This window comes from Bos mutus, chromosome 23 (genome assembly GCF_027580195.1).
Source record: "Bos mutus isolate GX-2022 chromosome 23, NWIPB_WYAK_1.1, whole genome shotgun sequence".
NCBI lineage: Eukaryota > Metazoa > Chordata > Mammalia > Artiodactyla > Bovidae > Bos > Bos mutus.
Window position 1 is genome coordinate 42,022,794 of NC_091639.1, and position 14,391 is coordinate 42,037,184.

General features: G+C 58.1%; 1 long non-coding RNA gene across 1 annotated transcript; it reads right to left on the reverse strand.

Moving 5' to 3' along the window:
* Positions 1 to 217: 217 nt before the first annotated feature.
* Positions 218 to 14,381, reverse strand: LOC138984896 (uncharacterized). The gene is made up of 5 exons (XR_011462138.1): positions 14,037 to 14,381; positions 8,036 to 8,209; positions 7,150 to 7,215; positions 3,153 to 3,200; positions 218 to 2,368 (listed from the first exon to the last, which is right to left on the reverse strand). It is a non-coding gene; the product is annotated as an uncharacterized lncRNA (long non-coding RNA).
* Between the last annotated feature and the right edge of the window lie 10 nt (positions 14,382 to 14,391).

The window sequence follows — 14,391 nt, forward strand, 5'->3', positions numbered from 1 at the left end:
GCGCTTATGCATGACTGTGCTCCAGCCATCCCGTTGGGGGAGGGGGTTTCATCTGAGACACACACGCTCCATGTACTTTATCAAATTTGCAGATGCCACACTGTTGGGGGGATGATGGCAAATATGCCAGATGACAGAGCCGGGCTCTAAAGGAAAGTTGACAGGCCGGAGCAATGGGGTGGATCTAACAAGATGAAACTTAACAGGGACAAACGTGTTTATTTTTGTTTTATTGATTTATTTGTGCCCTGCCTTCATGTGCGGAGGAATGGGCAAGGAATAGCAACTCACAGGAGAAAGGCAATGAGATGCCAGCATCTGGGACCACAGGCCTCACTGCACAGAACTGGGGATGCAGAGGGCGCCGGAGCCAAGTTCCAGCAGGGCTTTGGAACCACGGGCTGATGGTCAGGACTATGGGAAGCAGTGCAGAAGTCGATCGTGGGTGCATCAGTAAAGGTATACCACCCAGGTGTGAAGTTAGCGGGACTGGGAGTCAGAGCACGTGAGTCTGAAGCCTGGTTTGGTCAGGCTGTCCTGTTGGGCAGGTACCTTTTAGGCAGCTCAAGCCTGATCGCCCTCTTCTCTGTCCCCCTGGTATCAGGTCCCCATGCCCATCTCTCCTTTCCTGGGGCCAGGGCACCCCCAGGCAGCCTCTCCCTTTAAACACATCCCAGCAAGAGTCAGGCCTGGGACTTCCCAAAGTGGTGGGGGGGTGCGGACATGGGAGGATTACTCCAAGAACTCCCTCCGCCCTCCACCCCGAAGCTAACACAGTCCAGCTCACAGTTCTGGCAGCTCAGCTGAGGACTGGGAGTGGGATGTTGCACTCTTGTCTGGGGGGCACCTCTCATTTTCTCTGAGGGATCTCTTACTGGCCCCCTCTCTTGGGTTTCTCTGAGAGAAGGTTCAGCAGGAATATGGTCCCTTGCTCCCAACATCATAAGGGAAGGGTTAGGCTAGTTCTGATGACCCATGAAGGGCAGGGCTGGACCTATGAAACAGAAACCTCAAGGAGACAAACCTTGGCTCTGTAGGAGAAGGTATTTTGAGCCTTGAACTGCCTTGGTAGATAATGAGCCCCCCATCACTGGAGGTACGTAAGCAGAGGCTACATGGGCACACAACAGATATGCTAGCATGGAATAGATGGATGGAACTAGATGAGTTTGAAGGTCTTGCCCTTTACTGAGATGGCATGACACTAGGCGAGCTCTTTTTTTTCGTTTTTTTTTTTCTTTCTTCATTTTGTTTTGTTTGTTTGTTTTAGGCAAGCTCTTGGTTAAAGTTTAACCAAGATTTTTGACCCATGAGAACCCTGAATAAAACACCTGTCTCCCACCCCTTAACCCCTCCCTTCCTCTATTAGAAGATACCTTGGGAAGAGGGTTCCTTCCATACCCTTTGGCTGTCTCAGGAGGACTTCCTGGAGGAGTAGTTGATCCATCTGCAGGGTCTGGGGGAGAAGGTGTGAGCTTTGTGGGGTAGTGGCCCCTGGCAGAGAAGTAAGAACACGCTGGAGAGGGGAGCTAAGCAGATGGTGGAACCTGGATGGGCACACCCCTGGCTGGCAAGGGCCTGGGCTCTGGATCTGAGCCCAGGTTCTGTGACTTCCTGGCCGTGAGACACACTTAGGTGACACGCTTCCTCTGGACCTCAGGTTTCCCATCTACCAGTACATAATGGAGAGACACAGGCACCAGCTCTACAACTGGAGAAGGACTCGCTGACACACTGCAGTGTGCTGCTATGCAGACAGGATTAACAATGATGCGGATGACGGAAATGTGTAAACAGATGGAACTGACCGGTGTTCAGGTGTCAGTTCATCACAAAGGATTTGTCTCAGAAGTCGAAGCGTTGCTGCCTGGAGCAGGCTGCTGCCTGGGGCTGATGAGCTCCCTGTCCTGGGAAGTATTCGAGCCCTGTGACTTGATGCCTGGGCAGGGAGGGGAGGCACCTGCAACCTCCCCGCCGGCTGTGGGGACAGCAGGGACTGCTGAGTCAAGCGGCCTTGCCTGTGGCCCAGGCTGAGGCTTGTCCTGCAGGGCAGTTCTGGTACCAGCGGGCCGGGTGGTGGAGGGATGGGAAAAGGAGGGCTCGGAGGCTTCGGATGAGGAGTCCCATGGCTGAGCACACGGTGGGCTTTAGGGGGCTCTGGGCAGACTGGGGAGACCAGAGCAGTGACGCTGGCACCCGAGGAGCCCAAGCTCCAGGTCCAGTCCCCCAGGAGGGTCACTCAGGTGGCCAGAGATGGGGTCAGCTGACCCGACTAGCAGTTCTGATCTCCAAGGGGTGCTGGCATCTCACCCACCCCTGGTGCTGGGCCCTCCTCCAGCTCCGCTGGGGCGCTCCCGGGGCCAGGAGCCTGAGGAGAAGGAGAGCAAGTCCAGGGAGGGGCAGGGACTCAGCGATATCCCCAGAGGCGGTCCTTCCCCCTTCCCGTCCTCCAGGACTGACAAGAGGGCAGGCGATTGTGCTGCGCTGAGAGTCAGTACCGGGTGGGGGCCCGACACAGCCGCTGCAGCCTGAGGGGGCACACAGAGCCCCTGGGTGGGCCCCTGGGGGCTGAGGGTGGGCGAGGGGTTCATCCCTCCCCTGGCCCCCTCTGAGGCCTCCCCCACAGAGAGGGCACTTGCCGCCCCCGACGGAGCAAGGGGAGCCGGCCTGGGTGTCACCGTTGTCGGCCAGACCTGGGGTGGTCGTGCTGCCCTCTGCCTGGCCCCCACTGCTTGGGAGGGGGTGCAGGTCACTCCTGGCCCCCTGGGATGCCCCTGCCTCCCTCTGGGGACGGTGCGCCAGGGCTGGGCGGGCTGAAGGCAGAGCAGAGGTGCGCCCACCCTAACCCTAACCCTCCCTGCCTGGGGCCCATTCTGGAGCCAGAGGAAGATGATGACCCCCCACACGCCCACCCCAGGAAGCGCTCTGGCACCAGTTGGGAGAGGGCCCTGGCTGACAGCATCCAGGAGGGAGCCTGGGGCTTCAGAGTGGCTCCAGGGACGTGGGGAAACTTCTCTGACAAAACCAAACTGAAGCCAAAACAAACAGAACTTCTCCTGAGAGAAAAAGGCCTGAAATCCCACCATTAAAAATTCATTCCTTTAGCTTAACACTTTGTCCTTTTTAAACATAAAAGCCCATCAGAGCCTCACCTCCGAGTAGGTGTGTCCAAGGAAGGAAGAGAGAGAATGCTTCAAGTCCTGGAGAAGAAACACGTGAGGAGACTGAGGAAGAGAGCCAAGCGGAAGCGGGTTTCCGGGATTTCCTTCCCCAGCTCCCAGACACCTGCCGGGGAGGGAGGCGAGTCTCCCAGGGCGGCCCCTGGGTTTGGGGCGTGAGACTGGACGGAACAGACCACAGCCCTCCAAGCAGACGCCATGCACACGTGTGCGTGCACGCACACCCGCGGGCTCGTGTGCACTTCTGTGCACACACCTGTGCGTGCTTCGTGCACACATGTCCCTCCCCAACACACACACACCACCGCACTCACTCTCCGGCTCCTGCACGTGACATGGAATCCAGAAAAGGGAAGACTCTGGGCCTCCAGCTCCCCCCCATACCTCCCCAGGGTCGTGTCCGGAGCTGCGCCCCCCAGGAGTTGCTTTTCTGATTTAGGGTCACTGCTTCCAGCCAGTGAATCTTTGGAGAATCTGCCGGAAGCTGCTGAAGGGCCCTTGTGACATCTGAGAGGTGGAGCAATTAACCCGTTAGCGAGGATTAGCTTCTCACACTGACATCTGCCTGGGACCTCCCGTGAGCTGGCTCTGTGCTTCCACAGCCGCCCACCTGCCCGGGTCCACCCGCCGGCTTCAGCTGAGCCCGAGGTGGGGGGTGGGGGTGGGAGTGGGGGGCCGCCTTGGTGCACTAGATCTTTATGTTGGGGGCCTCTTCCTTCCCTTTCCTCTTTTTAAATTGTGGCAAAACATCCTCCTCTCCTTTTTAAGTAAGTTTAACGTTTATAGTCACATGTGGTCATAATTTTAAGAATCAAACAGTATTTCACAGCTGATAAAGAAACCCGCCCCTGCCCGCCTCCAGGCCAACTTTCACCTCCGTTGGTCGTTTTCTTCTGCTCCTGGGTGTCTCTCTTCTACCTGATGTGCAGATACTACAAATTCGTGATTTTTCTATTTTGGATTGTATCTATTGATTTCTTACTGTCGATTAGAATTTTACTTCCCATTAAGATTCAAGTACTCCATCACCCATTTCCCCTCCCACTCCCAACCTCTAAACGTCTACTATCATTTCCATGAAATCAGCGTCTCAGGCGTACATTCCTGCTACAGCATGTCGATATGATTGAATCTGAATCATGCAGTGTCTCAGGATTAGATTTTCTCTCCTAGAAAACTCTTTGTTTCCTAAAGTTAATCAAGTTGCCTTTTGAGGCTTTTTATTTGTTCCTTCAAATTTCTGTGTTCCCGTCATCAATCTACGCCAGAGCCTCTGACCAGACTTTAAACCTTCTCTCAGGGAAATTCCCTGAAGGTTCAGTGGTTAGGACTCAGCACTTTCACTGCCGGGGCCTGGGTTCAATCCCTGGTCAGAGAACTAAGATCTTGCAAACTGAGCGGCACAGCAAAAACAGCAGCAACAACAAAAAACCCTCCTCTTGAGGTGGTCATATCCCTCTGGTAATCTGACCAGTCCTGCGGGACCCTCCCTACAGAACCTTGGGGTCCTAGGCCTCCCCTGCACCACCTTTCAACACTGGACCCCTGCTTGCCGGGTCCGGGGTTGCTTTCTTTCTTGATTTCTATCCTCACTTTGTCGGAAGTCATCCTTTAAGATCGCCTCTTCCAGACTTGGCCTTGAGACTGGGCCTCCCGGCACTCCCTCTTGTTCTGACTGTGGGAGCCCCAACCTGCGGGCAGTGCCTGGGTCTAGAAGCAGGGTGTCGCCAGCCCCCAGAGCCTGGTGACTCTTGAGTTTTCAGCCCGTCCTCCTGCATCAGGAGGACAAGCTGCCTCATTTCAGAGGCCTCCCAACTTTTTCCTTGTTGAATCCCGTCTTCCTTGTTCAATCCCTTCAACGGTGGGCCTTCCCCAAAGTGAGGATAGCTAGATGTTAGTTGCATCTCCCAAAGCTGAGTCTCCCGTGCAGTCCTCCCCTGGCTCATCCTCTGTCCTCGAAGCGCCTCTTTTTGCCCCCTTTGCCATCATTTAGGGGGGATTGGGGACCCAGTGTTCACTCCACTGTGTGGATCAACTGCAAGGGCATTATTGATTCATTTTTGTAAAGTCCCAAAACCCAGCACAACACTGGTACGTGGCAGGTGCCGCCTGGATAAACGAATGAGTGAAAGGCAAAAGGACAGGGTCCTCTGCCCTCAAAAACCTCACAGCACAGCTGGGCGGAGGATGCAGGTTGGAGGGAGGAGGAAGTCGATAGATCCGTGCCTTAGCGCTCAGAGTGGGGCTGATCATGCAAGCGGCCGTGCAGCCCACAGGCCATGGAAATTCGGGGCGGCAGCCGCGAGTACGTCACCCACCCCAGCGGGGAGGACAGAGGCGCCGTGACAAGAGGCTGGAGGGAGTGGCCACCCAAGGCCATCCGGGCAGCCAAGCTCCAGGCACAGGCAGGGCAGCCAGGAGGCCCAACTCAAGGCTGACGATCTGGCCCTGCCCCACGCGGGGCCCCACCGCAGCCTGGGTGCACGGAGAAGATGGGGTGCCCCCTACATGAGAGGTGAGCCTGGTGCCAGAGTGGGAGTGTCAGATAAAACGCAGGAAGCCCAGGGCCCCCCGAGGTCTAGACCCAGCCCCCAGCCCTGCCCTGGCCCCCCAGGCAGCTGGACTGCCTTCCTGGCATGGATCACCCTGGGGCCATGTGGCTGCCCCTCTGCTGGGGAGGGTGAACTGGCTACTCACATCTCAGGCCTAATTTTCTTTCTTTCTTCTTTAATATTTATTTTTATTTATTTATTTGGCTTTGCCGCATCTTGTAGCATGTGGGATCTAGTTCCCTGGCCAGGGATTGAACCCAGGGCTCCTGCACGGGGAGCGTGGAGTCTTGGCCACTGAACCACCAGGGAAGTCCCCAAGCCTAATTTTCTCTGCTCCCTTAGGAGGGCTGGAAAGGTCACCAGAGCAGCAAAGGCCAGAGGGCCAGAGCTCTGGAGGTGAGCTAGCCAGGCCTTCGAGGGCCTCCCCCTGCCTCGGAACTTGGGGTTCAGGCTTCTGCGCTGGTCTTGCTCAGAGGGGCAGGCAGCGGGTGGCCAGTCACGCTGAAACAGGGCAAGTGGTGAGGAAGAGAACGCCCGAGAGGCCCGTGGGACCATCATGATCAGGTCCTGACTGCATTTCCCTTTATCGCTGCCACAGCAGCCCTCACACATCAGGATCCACCCCCCCGCCCGGCCCCAGAATCTCGGAGCTTCTCAATCCAGGGCAAGGAGTCAGCAGCCAGAGCTTCCTTATCTGTGAAATCTGGGCATAAGAAGAGCACTTCCCTCACAGGGTGATCAGAGGATTAATCCAAGTTGATAACAACTAGTAGTTAGAACAGTGCCCGGCGCTTGACAAGGGCTTTATCCGTGTCTGTTGACATTCTGTGCCAAATGTCATGATTTGAACCCGCCACCCCGTTCTTGCCACCAGGCCGAGGCCTCGCCCCTGCCCTCCCGGGTCGTCCCAGGCCCCTCGCCACCTGTAGCAGACTCCAGGGCCTTCCTAGGGCAGAGAAAGGGTTCTGGGGACCAGCTGCCCAAAGAACAGACTCCCCGATCACCAGCCTGCCGGGGCCCTGCTGGCCTGGGGTGGGCCGCCCAGGGCTGGGGCGGGGGTGGGCCAAGGATAGATGGCCGCCCAGCCCCGTGTGCTCAGCTCAGCAGAAACCACGGCCGACGGTAATGGGCTGGCGGCCCCCAGCTGCAACCAACTTCATTTTCTGCCACAATTAAACGATCGCCCACGTTTGCTCACGCTCACTTATTCAATTACCTTCACGGCCCTGAAGGACTCGTGGAGAAGCAGCCATAAATAATGTGCATCAGCTGCCCCTGGCCGTCACCCCTGCCCATCACTCTTACAGGCCCAGGCGGCCCTTCCTGCCAGCACCAGTCATCACCCGGGAGCCCCGGTTCCCCAAGCCAGCCCTCCCCTGCTCCCACCACCCACAGCTGGCCTGAGAGTGGGCCATTACCTGCTTCTACCCGCGCAGCTGGGGTCCCCGGGAGGCCATCCCCTCTGCGGGTCTCCTGTTCCTCACCTGTGAAATGACAGAAAAATTATGTTAGCTCTGAAGGGTGGCCCTTGCCTGGAACTGTGGTCCTAGCTTCATAGTCAAAATGCAGCACCTCTCAAAGAGGGGGGAGAGATGAGGGGTCCTCTCTCCACTGTCCCCCCACCCCCGCCACTCCAGCCACTCTGAAGGTTTCTGGAAACTCCATGCTCTCCACACTCTCTGGACTTTCATGGGTGCTCTTCACCTTGCTGTTCCCTCCATTCTCTTCTCTGCCCAGGACTCCTATGTGCTCTTCAGGGTCCAGCTTGGATGCCTTGAAGCTCACCCCATGGCAAGCTAATTAACCTCACCCTCCTTACACTCCCCAGCACTTCACACATGCCCCAGTGGTACCCACATGTCCTGCATTGGGGGGCAGGCTCAAATTCAAATATTCTGGGCTGCTGTCCCCATATAACCATTTCAGGGCATGAAGCTGAACTCAGAGTTGGAAAATGTAGTCACTGTGGTTCCCCTCCCCAACAGAGGCCCATTCATGTAAGGCCTTACTGGAATTTATAATAATAACAGCCAACATCTGGGGTACCTTGTGTCAAACACTGTGCTAAATGTTTTTTATTTGTACAACGTCATCAAAACATAGCCCTAAGAAAATTATGCCCACTTCACAGATGCAAAAACTGAGGCTTGGTGAGGTTGAGATGCTCGTCCCAGGTCACATCACCAGGAAATGGCAGAGCTGAGACTGGAACCCAGGTGTGTGCACCTCACTATCCACGCTCCTCACCAGCCCTCCATCCCCTGCAGCACAGGCCGCAGGTTCAAGTCTGGCTCTTCCACTGACCGTTATGTGACTCTGGGCAAGACCTTTCATCTCTTTGCAGCCTTGCTTTGTCTCTCCTCCGCTGTAAAATGAAAAGATGATAGCTGGTGGCCTCTGAGGGTCCCTCCAGCTCGGATGTTCTGAGATTTCACTTCTGTCCGGAAAGCGTTGCTCTGACCAGCAGAACCAACGAAGCTGTGAAAATTAAAGGCACAAACGGTGGGGTCACCCTCTGGGGGGCTGCTCTGGGACAGCCCCTCCCCGCGCCACTCCTCTCATGCCCAGACAGCCGGCAGCAGCCTGTGCCCTCCAGGAGGGCCGCCCTCCACTCTAGGAACAGCGGCAGAATCTCTGGGGCTCAGGGCACGGCAGGCGCCTTCCTCTGGTGGCCTTTGATATCGGCCTCCAGGGAGACCTCATGCAAGTTAAGGCCAGAGGAGTCAGACCCCAGAGTCCTGACATGTAACTGGAATCTCGATCCTCGTCACACACTGGCTCTTTCTTGGATTAACAGCCCATGAGCATCCACCCTCCTGAGTGCTGTCTGGGGAAGCAGTCCTCGCTGAGCCCTCGCCAAACGCTAGCTGGGGACGTAACCAGCCCCGTGCCGCATGCCCTGCCTGTGTCCCCGCATGGGGACCCAGCCACACCTCCCTCCTGCCTCCTCCCCAGCCCAGACCCGGCCCCAGACTGGCCTGGGGGAGTGGGGGCTCACTCGGGCATCTGGCCTCTCCTTGATGTAGGGGTATCCTTGCCTTAGCGGGTGTGACAGTGGGGCTGATTGATGAATAAGCTAGTGGCTGAGAGCGGGCCCTGTGTGCAAACCCCAGCTGTACCACTCACGCGGCCTCTCTGGGCCGCTGTTTCTCAGCTGTGACCGAGGGTATAATGGCCCCAACCCCGCCCTGGATGTGAGGGTGAGATGAGGAAATGTGTGCATGTGAAGAGCAGGTGCCCCCGACAGCTTGCTGCTGGGGGGTGGCCACACTGGGGGCTCCCTAGCACTTCCCCACCCCTGACCCCATGCTCTCGCCTCCCTGACGTTCCTCCTGGGACTGCCGGGTGGCATCCCTGGGTGACCTTGTCAGTGGAGCCCAGCCGACTGACAGAGGATTTGGCGCCTGCCCTGCTGGGTGCAGTCGCCTCAAAGTTTCAAGTTCCCTGGGGGGTGGAGGCTGAGGAAGGTCAGTCGTGGCCCCTGCAGCCCCGGAGGTCATAGCTCGTCAGCCGTTTGGGATCCCAGCGAAGCCCAGGCCTCCCGTGATGCCGAGTCTGGGATGGGATCCAGGATACAAGTTCCCTCCCAGGTGGGGTCAGGGTGGGAGGCAAGGCAGTCAGGCCAGTACAGGCCCAATTCGGGGGCAGTTGCCAGCCGCCCAGCTTCCCAAGACCGTGAGAAGCTGCCAGCGACCAGCACCGTCTTTGGGGGTAGCAGCTGATGGACAAGGTGGCCAAATACCAGAGGGCTTGGGCGGCTTGGGGAGAGTCTGGGAGACTTGGGGGGGCAGGCAAGCTAGAGCCACACGCCAGCCTCGAAGGAAGCCCAGGGCCGCTGTGCCCAGGACCTTCCTCTCTGGTTCCCTTTGGGGCTCCCGGGGCCTCTGTGGGGTCCCTCAGGGCCCAAGTCTCTGGGCAAAATCCATTCCCCTGCCCTCTGCAGAGAACCTGATTAGGCCTGCTAATCAGGACGTTCCTGTTGAGCCCAGACTGTCCCCGACTCAACTTGCTTGCACACCCACATCTGGATCACACCTGCTCCCATCAACATGCACGTTCACACACTTGCAGTCACACATACACACAGATACGTGCACACACACACACATGTAAACTCACATATGGCCTGAACACAGCAGAATGAGAACAAGAAGTATCAGCAGAAACAGAAAAGGGAGCAGGAGAATGTGACGGAAAAGGGAAAACCTGAGACAGAAAGAGCTAAGACTAGGGATTCCCTCGTGGTCCAGTGGCTAGGACTCCACCCTCTCACTGCAGGGCCCAGGTTCAATCCCTGGTTGGGGAACTAAGACCCTGCAAGCCCACAGCACAGCAAAGAAAAGAAAAAAAAAAAAAAAATGAGTGAGTGAATAAAAAGCTAAGACAGCCCAGGCCCTAACTGACAGGAAGAGAAAGAGGGAGACAGAAAGAGACCGTGGAGAAGCTCACAGGACCACGGGTACTTCCTCCCTGAGCCTCGACGCTCCTGCCTGTAAAATGGGGCTCCTCACGCAGCGGGGGCGTGGTGGAGGAAGCGGTCTGCACACTTGTCCTGGAGGACACTACACCACCAGGGAGGGGGCAGGGAAGGAAGGAGAGGGTGGGATGCCCAGCTGGGGCCCATGCAGTGGAGCGGAGGGGCTTTTTTCTGGAAACTGGGCGAGTTGGCAGGACCCATGGCACTGTGATGTCTACCCCGTGGGAGGGGTGATGACACGTCCTGGAACGCCGAGGGTCATTGTCTCCAGAGCAAGGAAACTGGGTCACGGGGGAGCTGCTAAGGAAAACTATCACAGTGACTAGGCTGAGGACCCCACGTCCCGGGCCAGGGAAAGGAGAGGAAATCCCTGAAGGCTCTTGACTGTACACACCCCCAGCTGTGAGAGCCAGAGCTGGGAGAGGAAGAGGCTGGGAGGGGGAGCCAGAGACCCAGAACGAGCTCACCCCTTCACTCATTCATCAAACATGTACACCAGGAGACTGGCGCTGAGCCACATGCTGGGCACATACTGTCAAACGAAATGAGCCAAGTCACCATTCTCGAGGAAGGAGAACATGCCGGAGCAAATAATCACGCAAGTACGAAAGGTACTGGTTGGTGGCCCACATCAGAGAGCTCAGGGACGGCTTCTTGGTGGAGGTGATGCTTCGCTGGCCTCTGAAGGGTGAAAACTAGGCAGAGGGATGAAAGAAGGGCATCCCAGGCAGAAGGAACAGCTGGTGCCAAGGCCCCATGCAAGGTGTCACTGGACCACAGAGTTGAACTGGGGCCAGGGAGCTGGGCCCCGGGGAGGCATTTGGACTTTTTTTCTTAGGACCGGGAGTCATGGAAGAGTATTAAGCAGGTAAATGACGTGACCCAAATCGTTCTAAATCGTCAGTCTGGGGAGGATGGCTGTTGGGAGGACAGCACGAGGAGCTATAGCACCATCATGCGGGAGACGGCAGGGAGGTGGCCGTGGAAATGGAGCAGAGGGGACCAGCCTGGGACGTGAAATCCACAAGACCTGGAGCTGGATGAACTGCTGGGAGGGCAGCAGGGAAGGGCCGGGAGAGGGGCGTCCTGAAAAGGTCAGGGGAAGCTGTGGGCAGATGGGCAAAGGGGGAGCAAGCCAGGGAGGGACCGGCCCACTCCTTTGACTTGAGGATGGGCCCCAGATGGTTGCAGTGCGCCCATGGTAGCAGTGTTAGTCGTTCAGTTGTGTCCGACTCTTCGCCATCCCAGGGACTGTAGCCCGCCAAGCTCCTCTGTCCATGGGATTCTCCAGGCGAGAATACTGCAGTATTTCCCTTCTCCAGAGGACCTTCACAACCCAGGGATTGAACCCAGGCTTCCTGCACTGCAGGGAGACTTTTTACCATCTGAGCCACAAGGAAGCCCGGAGCATGCTTATGAGCCCAGGCACGTTCTACCTCCAAATGGTGGGCGCTAAGAGCTAGTCTGGAATGTTCGGTGCACAGAAGAGCCAGGTGCTGGTCAGGGCTGATTTCCTGGAGGAGAGACAGGAACCAGGCCCAGCGTCACAGGGTCCCGGATGTGGCTGGGGAAAGAGGCAGGGAGCAGGCATCTTGCAGGCGAGGCCAAGCTTCGGGAAAGTGACCACGGAGAGAACTTGGCAGCAGCCGGAAACAGAAATAGAGCGCCCTCTGATTGCGCAACAGAAAGGCCCACATCATGGGTGCTTTTGCTCACTGCTGTGTCTCAGATCACATCCTAGGTGCTCAGAAACGTTGTTCAATTAATGAGTGAATGAGGAGTCAGTGTGGCATCTTGCTCTTTGCAACAACAGAGCAAAAATAGAAACCACTGGAAGATGAACTAACCCTCTTGAGGCCCTGAGTTCCCCTAGACTCCGCCCCTCGGGGCCATGGTGGGCCCTCCCCTCTGCCCTTCTAGGGGCCCCCCTGCTCGGCCTGTGTTGCTGTGAGGTTCCCAAACAGGGATCTGAGCCCAGCCAGGAAGGAAAGGGGAATGAGGGAGGGTGGTGGGGAAGGAAGGTCATGGCCAGGCAATCAGACCCCAGCCTTTTAGCTGGACCTGCTTTCCCTGCTGAAATGGAATTCGCCAGTCTGGGCTGGGGAACAAAGGGCGAGGGTGTCTGGGATCCTCACTCTGCTTTAAACCAGGCCTCAGGGTGCCCCAGGAATCCCTGTCCAGAGAAGGGGAGGACCTGCGGGGGGAACCTGGAAAAGAGTTCATCAGCAGGAAGGGCAACTGGGCTGGGTTGGTGGGTGGGGGCCCCAGCCCCCTCTTTCTGCCAATAACACATCTGTCCAGCAGCACGTGCTGTGCCAGGCCCCAGAGTGGGTGCGGCAGGCACTGCGTGGACAGGGACCGAGGAAGCCTCTGGGAGGAGGGTCAGGAGACTGGGGTTCTGGCCCTGGCTCTCCTGCTGTGAGTGAGCAGTGAGGGAGACTGGTAGAGGGGCTCCATGGACACAGGGAAACGCAGGAGGGGCATGGGGAAAGCCAGGCACCTGGTGCTGCAGCAACAGCTCTGCGAGGGGCGGCGGGAGGGGGCTTGTCAGACCAGGAGGCGGGGGAGGGGGCCCTGGGGAACCAGGACATGGGGGACGTGGCCCAGAGTGAGACAGGGGCAGGACCCGCCAAGAGAGAAGCTGGCAGAGGGGACTGGGCAGAGCCTCAGGGGACCAAGCGCTCACACACAGAGAAGGCATGGGCGGGTCAGTGCGAGTGGGCCGCTCAGCACCCAGAGGCACCACGGCCAGGAGTGCAGGCTGGCCGCGGGGACCTGAAGGGCGGACTTCAGGCCTTCCTGATACCTGGTCCAGCGTCACTCGGACCTGAAGTCTGCCCCTTGCTGAGTCCCTGTCCTTTGCTCACCGCCCGCAGACCTTGTTCAGCCTGCCTCCTCAACATCTAAGGAAACTGCCTGTGGCTTCCACCCCACGCCTGCTCTCCCTGCCAGGCCAGGGCGCACCTGGAGGACAGCAGCTGCGGCTCAGCACCTGCCCATCTGCCTGGTATCCTCAAACCCTCTCCCCAAAGCAGGCCAGAGCGAGCCCTCTGCACACAGTGGAGCCCCGCTCTCTCTGGTAGGAAGCCCTTGGGAACCTCCTGAGAAGCTGAGGACAGAGGGCTGTAAGGCATCCCTGCCCACCCCCACACCTGCCCCTCTGAGCTCTCCCCTCACCACGCTCCCCCACACCAAACCCGATGAGCCGCCTCCTCCTTCAGGTCTCCTTCTGTAGGTCACCTCCTCCAGGATACCTTCCCTGCTTCCCCCAGCCTGGTGACAGCACACACACCGTCCCCCGCCACCAACACACATGCACACACACACACCACGCCCCCCCACTAACACACATGCACCCCCCAACACACACACACACCGCCCCCCCACCAACATACACACACTGCCCCCCACCGCCCCCCCCAGGCCACCAACACACATGCACATCACACCCCCCCACCAACACATACACACCCCCCCAACACACACACACTGCCCCCCCACTAACACACACGCACACCATGACCCCCACCAACACACACGCACACCACGCCCACACCAACACACACGCACACCACGCCCCAACACACATGCACATCACACTCTCCCACCAACACACACGCACACCACGCCCCCCCACCGCCCCCCCAGGCCACCAACACATACGTACGCCATGCCCCCAGAACACACATGCACACCACACCCCCACCAACACTCACGCACACCACGCCCCCTGAACACACATGCACACCATGCCCCCCCCACCAACACTCATGCACACCACGCCCCCTGAACACACACGCACACCACGCCCCATCTCTCACCACTTACCCTGGAGCTGCCCTGTGACTTGCCGGAGGCCCTGACTGTAACCCCCTGACAACAGGCCCTGTTCCGGCAGGTTCCTGGCTCAGCCTAGCTGAGTATCTGTACCCACGAGGGCCTTGAAAACACCTGACGCACTGACTGTCCTCACGCTGACTGTTGATTGAATGTCTCGCCCAAGACTGTCCTCTGGCAGCCGCTGCTAGGGGCAAACTGGCAGTGACGTTGTCGGGACTGGGGTGGAGGCGGGAGACGAGGAGAAGGGAGAACACGACCCCCACGCCAGCCTTACCCCATAAACAGGGAATCAAAAGCTAACCAGGGGCCTGAGGCACTTGGCCCTTGGTGCCCAGGGCCTGAC